The following is a 16,329-nucleotide window of genomic DNA, read 5'->3' as shown; positions in this document are numbered from 1 at the left end:
CACACACACACACACACACACACACACACCACACACATATATATATATATATATATATATATATATGGATATATATATATATATGGTATGTAATAGAATATAAAGCCAGGTAATGAAATAGGGATGTGGAACAAACTGGCCCATTTCGTTTTTGCGACAAGTTTGATCATAGATACGCCGAATGAGGAGTAGGAAGAGGAGGAAAAAGGGGAGAAGGAGGAAGAGGAAGAAGAGAGGGAAGGAGAAGGAGGGGGAAAAGCAGAAAGGTAACGAACCAGTTGTTACGTGAGACGCCAATCCAGGTGTTACGCGAGAGAAGGTCAGCAGGAAACGCCGGCGAAAGGAAGACGAGAGAAAAATATAACAAAAAGTCCACTGAATGAATAAGCCCGTATCATCCTCTCCATCGTCAACATCTAACGCATTGTTACGCAACGACCGACAGCATCCTCAACCCACCTCCTGGTAACGTAACAATGGAAGGAAGACGGAAAGTGAAGTGAGGGAAAGGAAGAAAAAAAGTAAAAGTTGAGTTGGAACGCCGAGCGGAGCTACGATCTGGGGCTCAATAGCGTTTGGCTGACGAGCTGAGAAGGGTCGTTCGCTCGCCGTACCGTACCCGTACGAAATCGCCTAAGTTGCCAGTGATCTCTTTCCCGCCAGTCACACTTTACCTCTCTCTCTCTGTCTCTGTAGCTATTACCGGCTAGTAGCTTTTCGTTCAGCGCGTGGATATGGTCACGGAGCTGCAAGCGATAGCAAGTTTCAACTTCCGTCTAAGGTCCAGGTCAAAGTTCAGTGCCTCGAGGGAGAGATTTGTCCACTGATTAAGCCGCTATACACACACTGAAGATGAATTTCGGTATGTCGAAAGGCAGGTCCATATTATGGATCTCTGGAATGGTGAGTAAGCTGTTCTTGCTGTTTTTCTAAATGTTGATAATGGGTCGCTCATAAGTTGCCTCAGTCTGATTCTATACAAGAAAATACTTTTAATAGTGAATATTACAAAGGAACGAACTGCGGCAGCCTTGTTTCTTTATCTAGACCAGGCCGGAAGAAAAGAATAAGAGGTAAATAAGTCTTGCTCAATAAAAATAAAATACTTTTAAATCTCAATGACTAGGAAGTTACTAATACTGCAAGTTCATCTGAGCCAATCCCCCTCCCCCCACCCCCAATCTCTCTCTCTTTCTCTCTCACACACACACAATCTCTCTCTCTCTCTCTCTCTCTCAACACACACAATCTCTCTCTCTCTCTCTCTCTCTCTCTCTCATTTAGTTACTTGATATTATAGGAATTATAAGTCAGTCTCTCTCTCTCTCATATAATTACTGATTACTATAGGAATTATTATTATTCTCTCCCTCTTTCACACACCCTGTTCTATAGGTACCAAATTTATGGGAATTATTAGTTAGTCTCTCTCTCTCTCTCTCTCTCCTCTGTAGTTACTAATTATTATAGGAATATCAGTCTCTCTCTCTCTCTCTCTCTCTCTCTCTCATACATAAACACTCTTTACAGTTACTAATTATTATAAGAATTATTTACTCTCTCTCTCTCTCCTAAATTCACAATATGACCACCAATTGACAGTCTTTCAGTACCCTTCCCCCCACATCCCCAACCCCAACCTGCAACCTCAATCTCGTGCCCTGTATCCGATCCTAGTGTGCGCTGCGTGTACGCTTGGATTATGGGCGTATACGTCTTATGTGCGCCGTAGCGCGCGCGAGCGCGCCTATTATATGATAGCGGTTTCACCCCCATCGTGTGAATAGTTTACCAACTTCGACCACCTATCGCCGTCCGAGTTCGATCCCCCGGGGGTGGAAATCTCTCTCTCTCTCTCTCTCTCTCTCTCTCTCTCACGAAGTTTTGAGTTTTCCCTCGGTCTTCTTTAAGTGTCTTTTTGTGTTTTCCTAAAAGCTGTTGGTGGAGGCTGCCATCCCTTCGGGAGAGAGAGAGAGAGAGAGAGAGAGATAAGCATTACCACATAAAAAGACTGGGAAAAGAGAGAGAGAGTTACAAGGATTAGGATGTCTCAAAGACTTGTCAGTCCATCCTAAGAGGAGACATCGTGTGCTCACTTATCTGTAGGAGCAGGTTTTACTGTGCATTCACAGTGTCCTAATGATTTTGTCTAGCTTTCTTTTAAACTCTTCCACACAGTTGCTGTTGACAACTTCTGGTGGCAGTTTATTCCACGTGTCACATATCTTGTATGTAAAGAAGTTCCCACAATGGGATGTGTTGTATCTCTTCAGTTCTAGTTTCCAGAGAGAATAAGTATTACTACATAAAAAGACTGGGATGAGAGAGAGAGAGAGAGAGAGAGAGCCTTGGGAAAATGACAGAGATAGAGAATCAACGAAAGGTGAGACATAGAGGTATAAAATGGGGAGAGAGAGAGAGAGAGAGTATCAGTAAAACCCCAAGACATTCTGATTAAGACAGACATAAAAAGTTTTTGGGGATCTACAAACACGCCAGTACAAGTTGAATATAATAGGAAAGGAATACTGCCCCACTGACCTACCAGTGACCTTGGCATTTTGGGGCACCAATACTTCATCGCAGTTTCTACCGTTTTGTTATCGATTCTGTTCGAAAGATTTGAGAGTATTTAATCTCTCTCTCTCTCTCTCTCTCTCTCTCTCTCTCTATATATATATATATATATATATATATATATATATATATATATATACATATATACACGTAGTATACACACATAACACACATAAAATTAAATATTATATATTTTTATTTATAATTATATATAATATATATTATAATATACATTTACACGTATACACACCCCCCCCCCCCCCCCACAACACACACACCTATATATATATATATATATATATATATATATATATTATATATATATATATATCAATTCAAGCTACAAATGTCCTTTAATATCTAAATTCACTTTACCTCCCAAATGATATATTTTCATATATGTACCGAAGGGGAATTTTTTTAGTTGATAATATTTAATTTTCGTCCCCCCATGGGATCGAACCACCGTCCAAGTGGACGGGGACGAAATCAGGACAGTCAGTGACGCTATCAATCAGCCAACAGTAATATATATATATATATTACTGGTAATCTTATTAGGCACGAAGAGATGGTAATTCAGTTGTATTCACACAGGAAAATGAAAATGGTATGTCTCAGAAAATGCCCAAACAGTTTCGTCCTCCAATGAACCTCTTCTTGGAGCGTTTATTAAAAGAAAATACAACTGAATTATGTATACATATATAATAGTATTATGTCATATACGCACAAAATCTACCTCCTTTCAATTGCCCCAATTTTCGAGAATGTCAATACACACATAATTAAATATATATATACTATATATATATATATATATATATATATATATATATGGGCCTTTTGATATATATATATATATATATATATATATATATATATATATATATATATATATATCAAATACAAAAGGCCCATTAAAACACTCTGGCTCATAGGATGGAAAATTAGTCCACCGAAGTATAGTCCTTATGTTCTAATAAGGCCTTTTGTATATTTGAGACGTATATTTCTTGTTTTAACAGTAAAATTTATTTACATATATATATATATATAATATATAATATATATAAAAATATATATATATTATATTTATATTATGAAATATATATATATATATATATATATATACTATATATATATATATATATATGGGTAATTTATTATTATACATTAATATATATATATAATATATATATATATATTATATATAATATAGGGGTTAAATTTATAGCGGAAAAATGAAAACACAAAAAAGGAAATTAATATATCAATACCTGGAAATAATTCGCGAATACTTGCGTATGCATACGGATCAACACCAAAGTTAAGTACAGCCCAATACATACATAGAATAACACACACACACAAACAAGCAAACAAACAAACAGCTCCCTCCATCCTTCCCTCCCTCCCCTCTCTTTAGGTCATAAAAAATAGTTTGGGGAATACCAGCAGCGGCCAATAAACCTTATGGTTTATAGAGGAGATGAGGAACGCGAGAGATATCAACTTTCCTATGTCAGCCAGGGACTCTCGGCTCCTCGCCTACAGTGACCGCCCCCCCTACCCCCATCAATAGCGAGACTCCCAAAAATCCATTAAAAATACCCAGATTGTGATTTATGTTTCCGTGGAGTTGCCTACTACTACTTTTTTTCTGCTTTTTACCCACTTCCCAGATGTTTTACGAATTTTATAGTGTTGCGGTTATGGTGGATTTTCACGAGGATATCTGATGAGCCGTTGCAAGGGCTACGTTGTGCATTACTACTACAACAACAACCCTACGACTTCTGTTAAAGAGCCGTTGTAAAGGCTATGTTGTCCATAACTACTGTTACCCTACAACTTTTGTTTAGGAGCCGTTGCAAAGGCTGTTTTGCATTACTACTAAAACAACAACCTTACGACTTCTGTTTAGGATCCGTTGCAAAGGCTATGTTGTACGTCACTACTACTGCTAACACTTGTGCTTAGAAGCCATTGCCAATGCTGTTTTACGCTACTAATACTATTTCTAGTACTTTTTCTGCCTAGGGGCCGTTGTAAAGGACGTTTTACACTACCACTACTACTACTACGACTTCTACGTATGAGCCGTTGCAAAGGGAATGTTGTGCATTAATACTATACTGTTACATTTGCAAATACTCCAAGTGACTGCTAATTTACATTACTTAATTAGACGCTGAGAAAGTGCAAGACTGTGTTGAAAGGGTTCCAAAATAATTGGTAATATAATCATCTGACTTTCGAAATTAAGACTAAACGGTCTTAGAAGGCAATTTCTTGGGGATTTTGTTTAATAAGAATAATACACTGATTATGTTCTATCTATTGTGTCGTAAGCCATTCAATGATCAAGTTTTTCCTACGTCACAAAATGTTTTTTTTTACTTTTTCTTTTTTAAGCCCCTCAGTGGCGAGTTCGGTCTGGTCTTGGCTTGCCACCTCGGTGGCCGCGAGTTCGATTCTCGGGCATTCCATTGAGGCGTCAGAGACGTGTATTTCTGGTGATAGAAGTTTTCACTCTCGACGTGGTTCGGAAGTCACGTAAAAAGCCGTTGTTCCCGTTGCTGAATAACCACTGGTTCCATGCAACGTAAAAACACCATACAAACAAATAAAGAGCTTTTACCCCTTCACTGTCAAAGTTGTTGCGTAACTCTCTCAATCGGAATCTTAGTATAGACTTTTCCTGGTATATATTTAGTAACGTTAGACCCTGATAAACCTTAGGGTAGTAATGCATCTTTGCTTAGACTTCTGAAGTAGAAGGTTCCATTTGGACGATATCCTCTGAAGGGGAGGTTGTTCCAGAGTCCAGCGGTGTAAGGATGAACATTTTTATTTATTTATTAGTTCATTTTTTTCTTTTTTTAATAAGTGAGGTATCTTTCTTTTATATTTCTCCTTTTAACCTCCTCTTACTCCTTCCTAAATAACACCTTCATATTCTGCAACTGAATTACAATGACCCATAAGGTATATCTCGGACATAAAGTTCCGGGTAGACTCATTATGGATCTCTGCGACTACAATGATACAATGACTTATTATTACGTATCTCTGAAATACAGTTCCAGGTATAACCAATGATCTCCCTTCCCCCCCTTCTCTATCTCTCCCTACCATCCTCCCACCTCTTCCCTGCCAGAAAAAAAAAATATAAAAGAAAAATAATAAACAGTAGGTATCTACAAATGAATAAATAAAATCCTGCACTCGTAATTTCCGGATGGAGTTGACAATCGAGATGCTGCTAAAAAAAAAATTAGAAGCGGTCGCAACTCAAAAAATAAAAATTGAAATAATTCGCAACTCAAAAAATAAAAATTGAAATAATTCGCAACTCAAAAAATAAAAATGAAACAATTAGCAACTCAAAGAAATAAAAATTGAAACCTTTCGCAAAAAAAAAAAAAAGAAAAATTTGAAAATAATTCGCAACTAACACCAATAATTTGCAACTCCAAATAAATTGTAATCATTTGCAATAAAAAAGTTGAATGGAATCATTCGTAAGGAAAAAAAAGCAAAACAGGCGATAATTCGCAACTCAAAATAAATTGAAACCATTCGCAGTTTAAAAAAATGGAGATTGGAATCATTTGTAAGACGGCAATAATTCGCAACTCAAAATAAATCGAAACCATTCGCAATTTTAAAAAAATGGAGATTGGAATCATTCGTAAGAAAAAAAAAAAACTGGCAATAATTCGCAACTCAAAATAAATCGAAACCATTCGCAATTTTAAAAAAATGGAGATTGGAATCATTTGTCAAAAAAAAAAAAAAAAAAAAAAAAAAAAAAAACGAAATTCATAACTCCATGAAATAGGCGATTTCTCTCCCCCCCCCCCAACCCCCCGAGCGGAAAAAAAGATATCACGACGTCAGTTAGTTGGGTGTTCATAGGGCGTCGAGCCTGGAAGCGAGCGTCGCTTGCTAAACAGTAAAAATCATTCAGCCTCGCTGTAGAGAGAGAGAGAGAGAGAGAAAATGAGCCAATCAAAACAGCAAGGAGGCGTAATTGGAGAAACAATGACATCGTTTATGCCCTAACGAGGCCGTAACGAAGACAAATTACTACGGTAGTAGTTAGAAGGCAATTAGCGTGTCCGAGCGAAAAAGAGAAAAAAAGAGAGAGAGAGAGAATAAAAATGAAAACTCGATTGCTGTTAACGACTTAACAGGAAGCCCTTTTGCTGCTGGGCTCCCCCCCCCACCATTACCCACGTTTCGACGATTATTGCAAAAATGAGATGGGCTTGATTGCCAACGTAGTGTTTCTCCGCTGATTTTTATGAGGGTCGGGATTGCTTCAGTGGGAAAAGTGTCATCCTGCATTTTCGCGCACTTTTTTTTTTTTTTTTTTCATCCGGACAGAGAGATACTACATACTATAATATACTTTAGTGAATGGAGACTGTTAAGCGTATAATTAGCTAGGCGTTACAAACACTCTTTGCCTTTATTTTTTGTGTGCGCGTAATTTTCGCTTACTCTGGGAGTAAGCTTACAAACGCTTTGTTGTTTTGTTGTTGTTGTTGTTGTTGTTTTTGTTGAAGGTGTCAGGAAAGTTCTGTGGAAGAGCCTAAAAAAGCCTGAAAAAGGTGTTTTGTGTTAAGTTAATTATACAGGAATTTTAGGATACGATATTTATGATTTCTTCATTAGAATGAAAATGTAAAAAATAAATAATGTGTATGTTAAACAGCACAGAACAGTCACTTCTAATAAACTATAGCATATTTATTTTGATTTTCGTTGGTGAAACAACGCTCTATTTGACCGTAGATTTCAACACGCGTTAATTTACGTTGAGCCAGGAATATAATATTTACAACTGATGTCTAAGGGGAAAATCTCGCACGCGTCCAGAGTAAGCTAGAGGTCGGATCACGCCTTGTTCAGATTGATTCAGTTTTAATTTTCCCCCATTATATAACATTTGCTGATAAAGGCATGGCCTGAACGGTTTCTGAATGAAAGCGAAAGTTACGTAAGTCAGGGTACGTAAGTCAAGACTTGAATTACCGGTTACGTCGACGAGTGCGTCACAAGATATTTTTAAACGTACCATACAGGAAGCATATTCCCGAGCTGTAACCGAGTACCGAACCTTCCCTGTGAAAGATATGTAATCATATCTTAAAAAAAACTAACCTTAGAATCTCCTTGAAAATGATGTCACATTATAATTCCCACATCCAAATTACGATCAGTTTCTTTTTAAACTAACCCAACCTAACCTAGCGGGATAGACAAAAAATAAATAAATAAATAAATAAAAATAAAATAAACAGGGCTAGTGCAATACTTGTACACATCTCCGGAATTTGCATACGGGGCATGCTTTCAGTTCCACTATCTATCAGGTACGTCAAAGAAGGAATGAAATACCATTTTCACAAATGAGTTTATTAATTACTTTTTTTTGAATGGCCAGTGTAGATTTTTGTCAGTTTAGAGGGATCATATGCTAATGTAAGAAATGCACAAGCATACTGTAACCAAAATGATAAATATTGTAATTGTAAATAATGTAGGTTTAATTCTATCAATAGAGAGTTGAAAACTAAATGTACCACGCAGGCAGCACTGACAAAAAAGAAAAAAAAAATTCCCTAACCCCCAAAAAAACATCTTATTAAACAGCGCTCTGGCCACGACGAAGCGTTCCAACTTATCATCATACGTCAGATATATTTTTAGAAGTCTAACTACTGGACAGTTACCCTCTATTTGCATTATAATTTTTCCTTATCATCATACTTGAAATAAATTGTTAGAAGTCCAACTACTGGACAGTTACCCTCTATTTGCATTATAATTTTTCCTTATCATCATACTGGAGATAAATTGTTAGAAGTCCAACTACTGGACAGGCACCCTGTATTTGCATTATAATTTTTCCTTTAGAATCTGGTTCTTTTAATGTGACATCAGACTGTGAATACTTCCGTTTTCAAAGAAATCTCTTTAGCTCGCAGCTAATATTTTTTTCATTTAAATAGTTCGGTGACGATGCAAAGCTGTCATATGTCTTTGGGGAGCACTGCCACTTTTGTTTGTTTTGTTTGTTTGTATGGTGTTTTGACGTTGCATGGAACCAGTGGTTATTCAGCAACGGGACCAACGGCTTTACGTGACTTCCGAACCACGTCGAGAGTGAACTTCTATCACCAGAAATACGCATCTGACTCCTCAATGGAATGGCCGAGAATCGAACTCGCGACCACCGAGGTGGGACGCCAACACCATACCAACCACGCCACTGAGGCGCTCTGAAACTTTAGTGCCAAATATTTCTGATCGAATGAGGTAACAACAGTGACGGAAAATGTTTGAAGAGAAGAGAAGGAACAGCTGCCTGGTAGGACACCACTGCTCACAGAACGAACTAAAAAATATTGCTCTGCCAAACTTCATTCTGCTATGGTTGAAAAAATCAAGCCAGACCAATTACGACCAGAGGGACAACTGTCGCCTTATGGAAGTGCTAATATCTCTTGGAGGGTCATTATCTTCATGATATTTACAGTCTTTTGTCTTATGTTTTTACAGTCATTCCCAATCCCTATAAGGGGTCACTATCTAGGGAGGATAGGGTAAAGTATTATTACCAGTGATGTGATCAGTATCCCAAGGATGGGATATTGCTTATTTACCATATGATAACATGCAATCAGTCCTTCAATATATCTACGAATTCTGACGTAGTCATTCATTGACAAACCAGCGTTTACTTTGAACTAATTCACCATTTTTTGACAGGTCCTCCTGATAGCCACTATGACTATGATGGGCAGAACCAACGGGTTTATGTTCGGGCGCGGGTATTCTTATACCCGCTTCTGCAGGTTCCTCGTAAGGAGGCCTCATTTACTGGCAAGGTAAGATCAGGTCATGGACTGAGCGAGGTAAGATCAGGTCATGGACTGAGCGAGGTAAGATCAGGTCATGGACTGAACGAGGTAAGATCAGGTCATGATATTAGGTAAGTAGCGTTTTTCAAACAATTCCATGTACAAGTTTGAGAGGAGTGGTGATAAAGGGTTTCCCATTGCCATGCCAAATATTTGTTGAGAAAATTCACCATTGAATATAAACTTAAAATCACAAATGCACAACCTAATGAGTGAAATAATGTGACTTATAGGTAGAGGTAATTCATGCTGAGTTAGTTCATTACTAAGATATTCTAAAATAGGGACTTTAGTAAAAAGAGAACATACATCAAAACTAACGAATCTATCAGTGGGGCAAAGAATTCTTTGAAAAACGCTACTTACCTAATATCATTTATATTCCTGTAAAGTGGTATAGATATGTCGATGATATTTTAGCTGTTCTGCCTGCTGGTATTGATGTAAATGATTTACTCTCTAAATTAAATAACCAGGTACCATCGATTAAGTTTACTCTAGAATTGGAAAAAGACAATTGCCTCCCTTTCTTAGATGTTTTGATACATAGAGAACCCTTTCAATGTAAATTCAGCATTTATAGGAAACAAACCAACACCTTAACTTATGTTCATTTCTATTCAGGCCACCATCTTAACATCAAAATATAAATTTTTTTTCTATGTTTTTACGAGCATTGTACATTGTCAGTCCCCAATATTTGGATCAAGAAATTGAATACATAAGAAAAATAGGGAAAGATTTATGTTATCCTTCACATATATTAGATATTTGTTATAATAAAACCCACAAAAAGTTTTATAGTGTAAGTAACACGGAGAAAGAAAACATTCTTAGTTTACCTTATTTTAACGGATCTTAAACCATTAAATCATTGTTAAAACCCTTTAAGGTCATCCTTGTTTTTTCCTATAATAACACACTAAAAGGAATGTTAATAAAAAAAATGACCCCAGAGAGAGCAACAACATAATATATAAAATTCCATGTATGGACTGCCCCTCTTTTTATCTCGGACAGTCGAGCAAGGGCTTAGAAGTAAGATTAAGCCAGCATAGATATTCTGTAAAAATTGGGCAAACATCTAATGCAATATTCATTCATTTAAGTGAAAACAACCACCGAACAAATTGGATTGGTAGTTCAGTAATTGCAAGGTCAAAAGATGTCTTATCACGAAATCTTTTAGAATCTGCTATAATACAACTTACTTCACATTGTAATTTTAATATTAGTCGTGGCCTGTTTCATTTACACCCTTGTATTTGTAACATGTTTAAGAATGACCTCAAAGATATAATTAGACTTAAATACAAATTAGTTGCCTTAGAGATATCTTCGTTGTATATGTATGTTTAATATGTATTATGAATAAGTTTTTGTTTACCAAAGTTCTGAATAGCTGTCACCCTATATTATTATCCTTTAATTGTCTTGTCCTTGTGTCTGAGCAGATTGACTTAATCTTTTTGTTTTTTAAATTGTACCCAGGTTTATGCTTGTTTGGAAAGGTTACTTTTTCTCCAGGTGTGCCGGATTCTAAGAACTAATCTCCTTATAATCCCTATCTGTCAGTTATACGAGCTTTCCTGTACTGTCAATTCCTCATGTAAGTCAGTTTATCTGCTGAGTAAAGGACGTTGAACGTCGAAAGATCTTGCAGAAACTCCGTTGTTTATTTTTCCTTCGTGGCTTATACCTTTATTTATGGATTTATCACGTTCCAAACTTTCGTGATTCAGTTATCGATATTTAGTATCTAATAATATTAATATATATAGTATATATATAGATAATATATATATATTAGGATATATGTATATATATATATAGTATATAGTGTATTATATATATATATATATATATATATATCTATATATATATATATATATGTATGTTTGTATGTATGTACTACAGACCTATGCAGCGGGAACAAATTTTGATGTTATTTATGAGATAATTAATTATCTATTAGCTATAAGCAAAATATGTCAACAGATTTACTATTCCTTAAATGTCCAAAAAAGTACATTTTCCCACTATGGTTATAATCATCATTACACAATTTCTCTACGTGTAACCAGGATTACTCAAATGCCTACAAACATTATTCATACTTCACCCAGCAAGTATTGAATTACTAGTGAATTAATGGTAATTTAAGAGTAAAAATAGTTACTATTAAAAATAGTAAATTTCTTATTATTTTCCTTTTCTGACAGGTTACACGGCCTCATGTCGTACTACTACAAGCATTGCTATGGCTCCTATAATTCCTTCCTCGGGAAATAGAAAACGGAAGAGGGAACGGAAAACGGGAAACTCGAAGAAACTCTACGGGGACAGAACGCCACGGATCGCAATAACTTTTTAAGTATAGTATCAGCGTCGAGTAAAAATAATTAAGTGAGTGTCGATGGACGAATGCAGTCAATGTTAAGATGGTAAAGCTTTAAGAGAGAGAGAGAGAGAGAGAGAGAGAGAGAGAGAGAGAGAGAGAGTAACGACATCTGTACTGATAACATTTAATTCCTGCAATATGCACTACGATTACTTGGTCACAATAATACTTACAGGGCTACAACTTAGATTAGTCAAAACAACAAAGCACCAATAAGATGACCAGTTGAAACAACAACAGAAACAACAGTAGGCGCAACAACATCAACGCTACTAGTGTTTGACCACACTGTAATTGTTCTGTGTCCCTATGTAAGCCACGTTCAAGGGAATACCAAAATATCGGGTATTGGGGCGGGGTGGGGAGGGGGGGGGGGGGGTTTGTTGTTGAAATATTAGTCTGGCAGTGTTAGTGGGGGATCTGATAATTATATAAATGTGACAATGTCAAGTTGATAAACAACTGCAAGTATCACAGCGGGCCCAGAAATAGCTATGACATTTCAACACGGAATTGCAAGGTATAGGACATTCAGTTATTAATTAAAGTGTGGATAGTGCCAATGATGACAAAATCAAGTGTACTAGGCTGATCATGTTAGACATAAGGGCTCTAGATAGCTAATAGTAATGAAGAAGAAGAAAGAAGAAAGATAAGGAAATCAGATATCAAATAAACAATGTACATTGCCAATAATGACAAAATCATGTGTAGGAAGTTCGTTTGAGGCATAAGGGCTCTAGATAGCTAACATATTAAAATAGAAGAAGATGAAGGAGGAGGAGGAGGAAGAGAATCGGGTCTAAGGCCGTCCACACGGCCGAGCTTTGCTCGACGAACTTTGTTCGATGTGACGTTAGAAGCGGAGAAACGCCGGCAAAGTTCTGACTTTCCTCGCAGTTTCTCCGCTTCTGACCGTCACATCGGACAAAGTTCGTCGACCAAAGATCGACCGTGTGGACGGGGCTTAAGGCCTCGCTCACTGCCCTTTTAGAAAGTAACTTAGAGAGTTAGTGAAAGTAGTAGACACGACACACACTGCCAGGTTTCACGCATAGCCCCTATATGAAAGACCTCGCAGGCGAGGTATAAGAAGGTCCAGTGGAACCGTGGCACTGTGCGTCACTTTGGGTTGGCCCCAGGGTCAAAACGGTTCGATACAACGTTATAAAACTGTTTTGAGATTTTGTATGTTTTGTCGCAAATTTGCACATGTGTAGTTGCCCCAAGGGTCAGTGTTCTATGGAAGGTATTCAGACTTATGCGGGTTTTCCATGACAGTACTACGTGATAGATGCAATAGTGAATGTCTAGGTTGCTTCTCTACATCAAACTTTATTGCTATTTTTTTAATTTTAGTGGTTTTTTTGTCTTGCCTTTATCGCATTTTTCCAGTTTACTCCTTTTTTTTTACACTTTCCTTGCTTTCTTTTTTCCCCACATTTATGTTTTATTTCCTACTTTATTGCTTTTTGTCAACTTTATCGCTTTATCCTAATTCTGTTGATTTTTTTCCCCACATTTTACTGCAGATGTTGTACAGACTTTAAATGTTATTTCCAACTTCAACTACTTTGAAGAAAAATGTTCTATCAACGTGAAAAAAACAGAAATAATTTTGGAAAATACTAATATTTTTAAAGTACTACTTTTGCAAAATACTAATACTTTGAAAGTAATAACTTTGCAACATACTAATACTTTTAAAGTAATACTTTTGCAAAAATACTAATACATTTAAAATATCAGTACTTTTTGCAAAATGATACTTTTAAAATAATACTTCTGCAAAATACTAATGCATTTAAAATAACAATACTTTTGCAAAATATTAATACTTTTAAAATAATACTTTTGCAAAAAAGTAATACTTTTAAAATAATACTTTTGCAAAATACTAATACATTTAAAATAACACTACTTTTGCAAAATATTAATACTTTTAAAGTAACAATACTTTTGCAAAATATTAATACTTTTAAAATAATACTTTTGCAAAATATTAATACTTTTAAAATAATAATTTTGCAAAATACTAATTCTTTTTAAATAGCTATACTTTTGAAAAATACTAATACTTTCAAAATAATACTTTTACAAAATACGAATAATTTTTAAATAACAATACTTTTGCAAACTATCAATACCTTTACGACCATGAAAACCTTGTATATGTGAAGTACCGAGTTATGTAAATATGTTACAGAATAAGGCTATAAGTTTATTTACCGTGATTATCAACATGGCACCCGTGATTTCACTCAATCACCTAAGCAATTTACTATACTCGGTTTTTTTTCCATCTGTCCACCCGCCTACGGTGTTTGCTTGTGGTAACACTGCGTCCCGGGCTTTAGATAGTTACATCCAGCTTACATTCAACAATAATAACAATATCCTATTTCGGTTATTAACGGTGTAATTCGCATACAGTAAATTATTAAAACACTTTTCAGTTGCAAATGTACTCAGATATCCTTTTATTTACCAAAAACTTACACATAGCGTAACTATCTAAAGCCCGGGACGCAGTGTTACCATACGCAAACACCACAGGCGGGTGGACAGATGGAAAAAAACAGAGTATAGTTATTTTTCTATATGACTCCTATGATCACTCTTCTAGGTACATTTCCATAGTGCTAGAGCAATCTAGTTATTTTCTGTATCTATGAATCCCGTAATCATTCTTCTAGGTACATTTCCATAGTTCTAGAATAATCGAGTTTTAGTCTATTATCTATAAATCCTATATAGTTGATCTAGGTATATTTCCATAGTGCTAGTGACCAGCTTGCTTGCTTATTAATATATATATATATATATATATATATATATATATATATATATATATATATATATATATGTACATATACATATATATATATGTGAGCATATATAATAATTATATATATATATATATATATATATATATATATATCTATATTAAAATATATTATATATTTTATAACCCAAACCTACGAGATATTAAAAACCATAATTCACACTCACTGACAGACCTCAGTAGCACCAAGGCCTCATTGTGACCTACTGCATTTTCCTTTTTTTTGTATTTCGCCTGTATTTTTAAATGTTTCAAAGAGTTCCTTTATATGTAATTTTTAGTCTTATGTATCCAATTAATTTTTTTTGTACAGAAATAAAAGATTGAAGCGTAGTTTCGTTTATTTATCCTTTCAGTGGTATAAGTGGGGCTTTGGAACTTTCGCTTCTACGTCACGGTCCTATTCTACTTTCTCCTAAAACATGTCTGCAAAATGCTTGATTTATTTTTTTTTTAACGTTGCATGGAACCAGTGGTTATTCAGCAATGGGACCAACGGCTTGACGTGACTTCCGAACCACTTCGAGAGTGAACTTCTATATCACCAGAAATACACATCTCTCACACCTCAATGGAATGCCCGAGAATCGAACTCGCAGCCCCTGAGGTGGCACGTCAACGCCATACCGTCCACGCCACTGAGGCGCTGTCTACAAAATGTAGTTAAGCGTCATAGGTGGGCTTCATTATTGCTGCTACCTCCCTCTAAAAACATCTACAAAATGTAGCTAATGCAACTACGGCATCAACTTTTGTTATTTGAATATATATAATCATCCAAGAGGTCTAATTACTGATAGGTTTGTATATCTGGAACTATTGCTTTACAAAAATATTTTCGTTTCTATAAATTGTGAACTTTAGTCGCATGACACTGGGGTTAACTTGCAGCAATCTCTACCTCTCTCTTTCTCTTACTACTTGAGACATTGATAGTAAGTCGTCCCCTCCAATATGAAATACATTACTACCTTAAAAACCTTCCCCTTGTTCTTTAAATAGTTTATTTATAGTTTTATTTATTTGTCTATTTCCATATTTATCACCTTTTTACTTTATCGTTGTTATCTGACAACTAACATCTCTTTCTGTATTTCCTGTTATCTCCTGCAATTTCTTCCTAATGAGCACCATATTCTTTGGAAGCTTGATTTTCAAGGCATTGGCCCGTGTATAGGCCTGTTCTGTATGAATGGGGTTCGTATTCTGCAGTAATAAGTGGTACGAGCACCAACCTAAAGGAGTGATAGAAAACGATCAGGCAAAGATCCTCTGGGACTGTGTATCAGAACAGATAGGGTGATACGTGCAAATAGACCAGACGTGACGTTGATTGATGATAATAATAATAATAATAATAATAATAATAATAATAATAATAATAATAATAATAATAATATTCTTGACTTGGTGGTCAATCGTCTGCACTTCAGTTCAAATACTCTTCGCTGTAAGTCTCCTATGTTTCCGTATAAGTTTTGAACCTTATATCAAGTAGTCTTGAATTATGTATTAGTACTGCAAATTAATTATATCTACATTTCTGTCCATTTTAATCACTTCTAAAA

The 16,329-nt window shown here is 35.7% G+C and overlaps 1 long non-coding RNA gene across 1 annotated transcript; it reads left to right on the top strand.

Moving 5' to 3' along the window:
- Positions 1-585: 585 nt before the first annotated feature.
- On the top strand, positions 586-12,242 carry LOC135226835 (uncharacterized). Its single transcript, XR_010317292.1, has 3 exons — positions 586-903; positions 9,364-9,482; positions 11,738-12,242. It is a non-coding gene; the product is annotated as an uncharacterized LOC135226835 (long non-coding RNA).
- Positions 12,243-16,329: the final 4,087 nt, after the last annotated feature.

This window comes from Macrobrachium nipponense, chromosome 15 (assembly GCF_015104395.2).
Source record: "Macrobrachium nipponense isolate FS-2020 chromosome 15, ASM1510439v2, whole genome shotgun sequence".
In the NCBI taxonomy this organism is placed as follows: domain Eukaryota; kingdom Metazoa; phylum Arthropoda; class Malacostraca; order Decapoda; family Palaemonidae; genus Macrobrachium; species Macrobrachium nipponense.
This window is presented reverse-complemented; position numbering and strand designations above follow the sequence as displayed.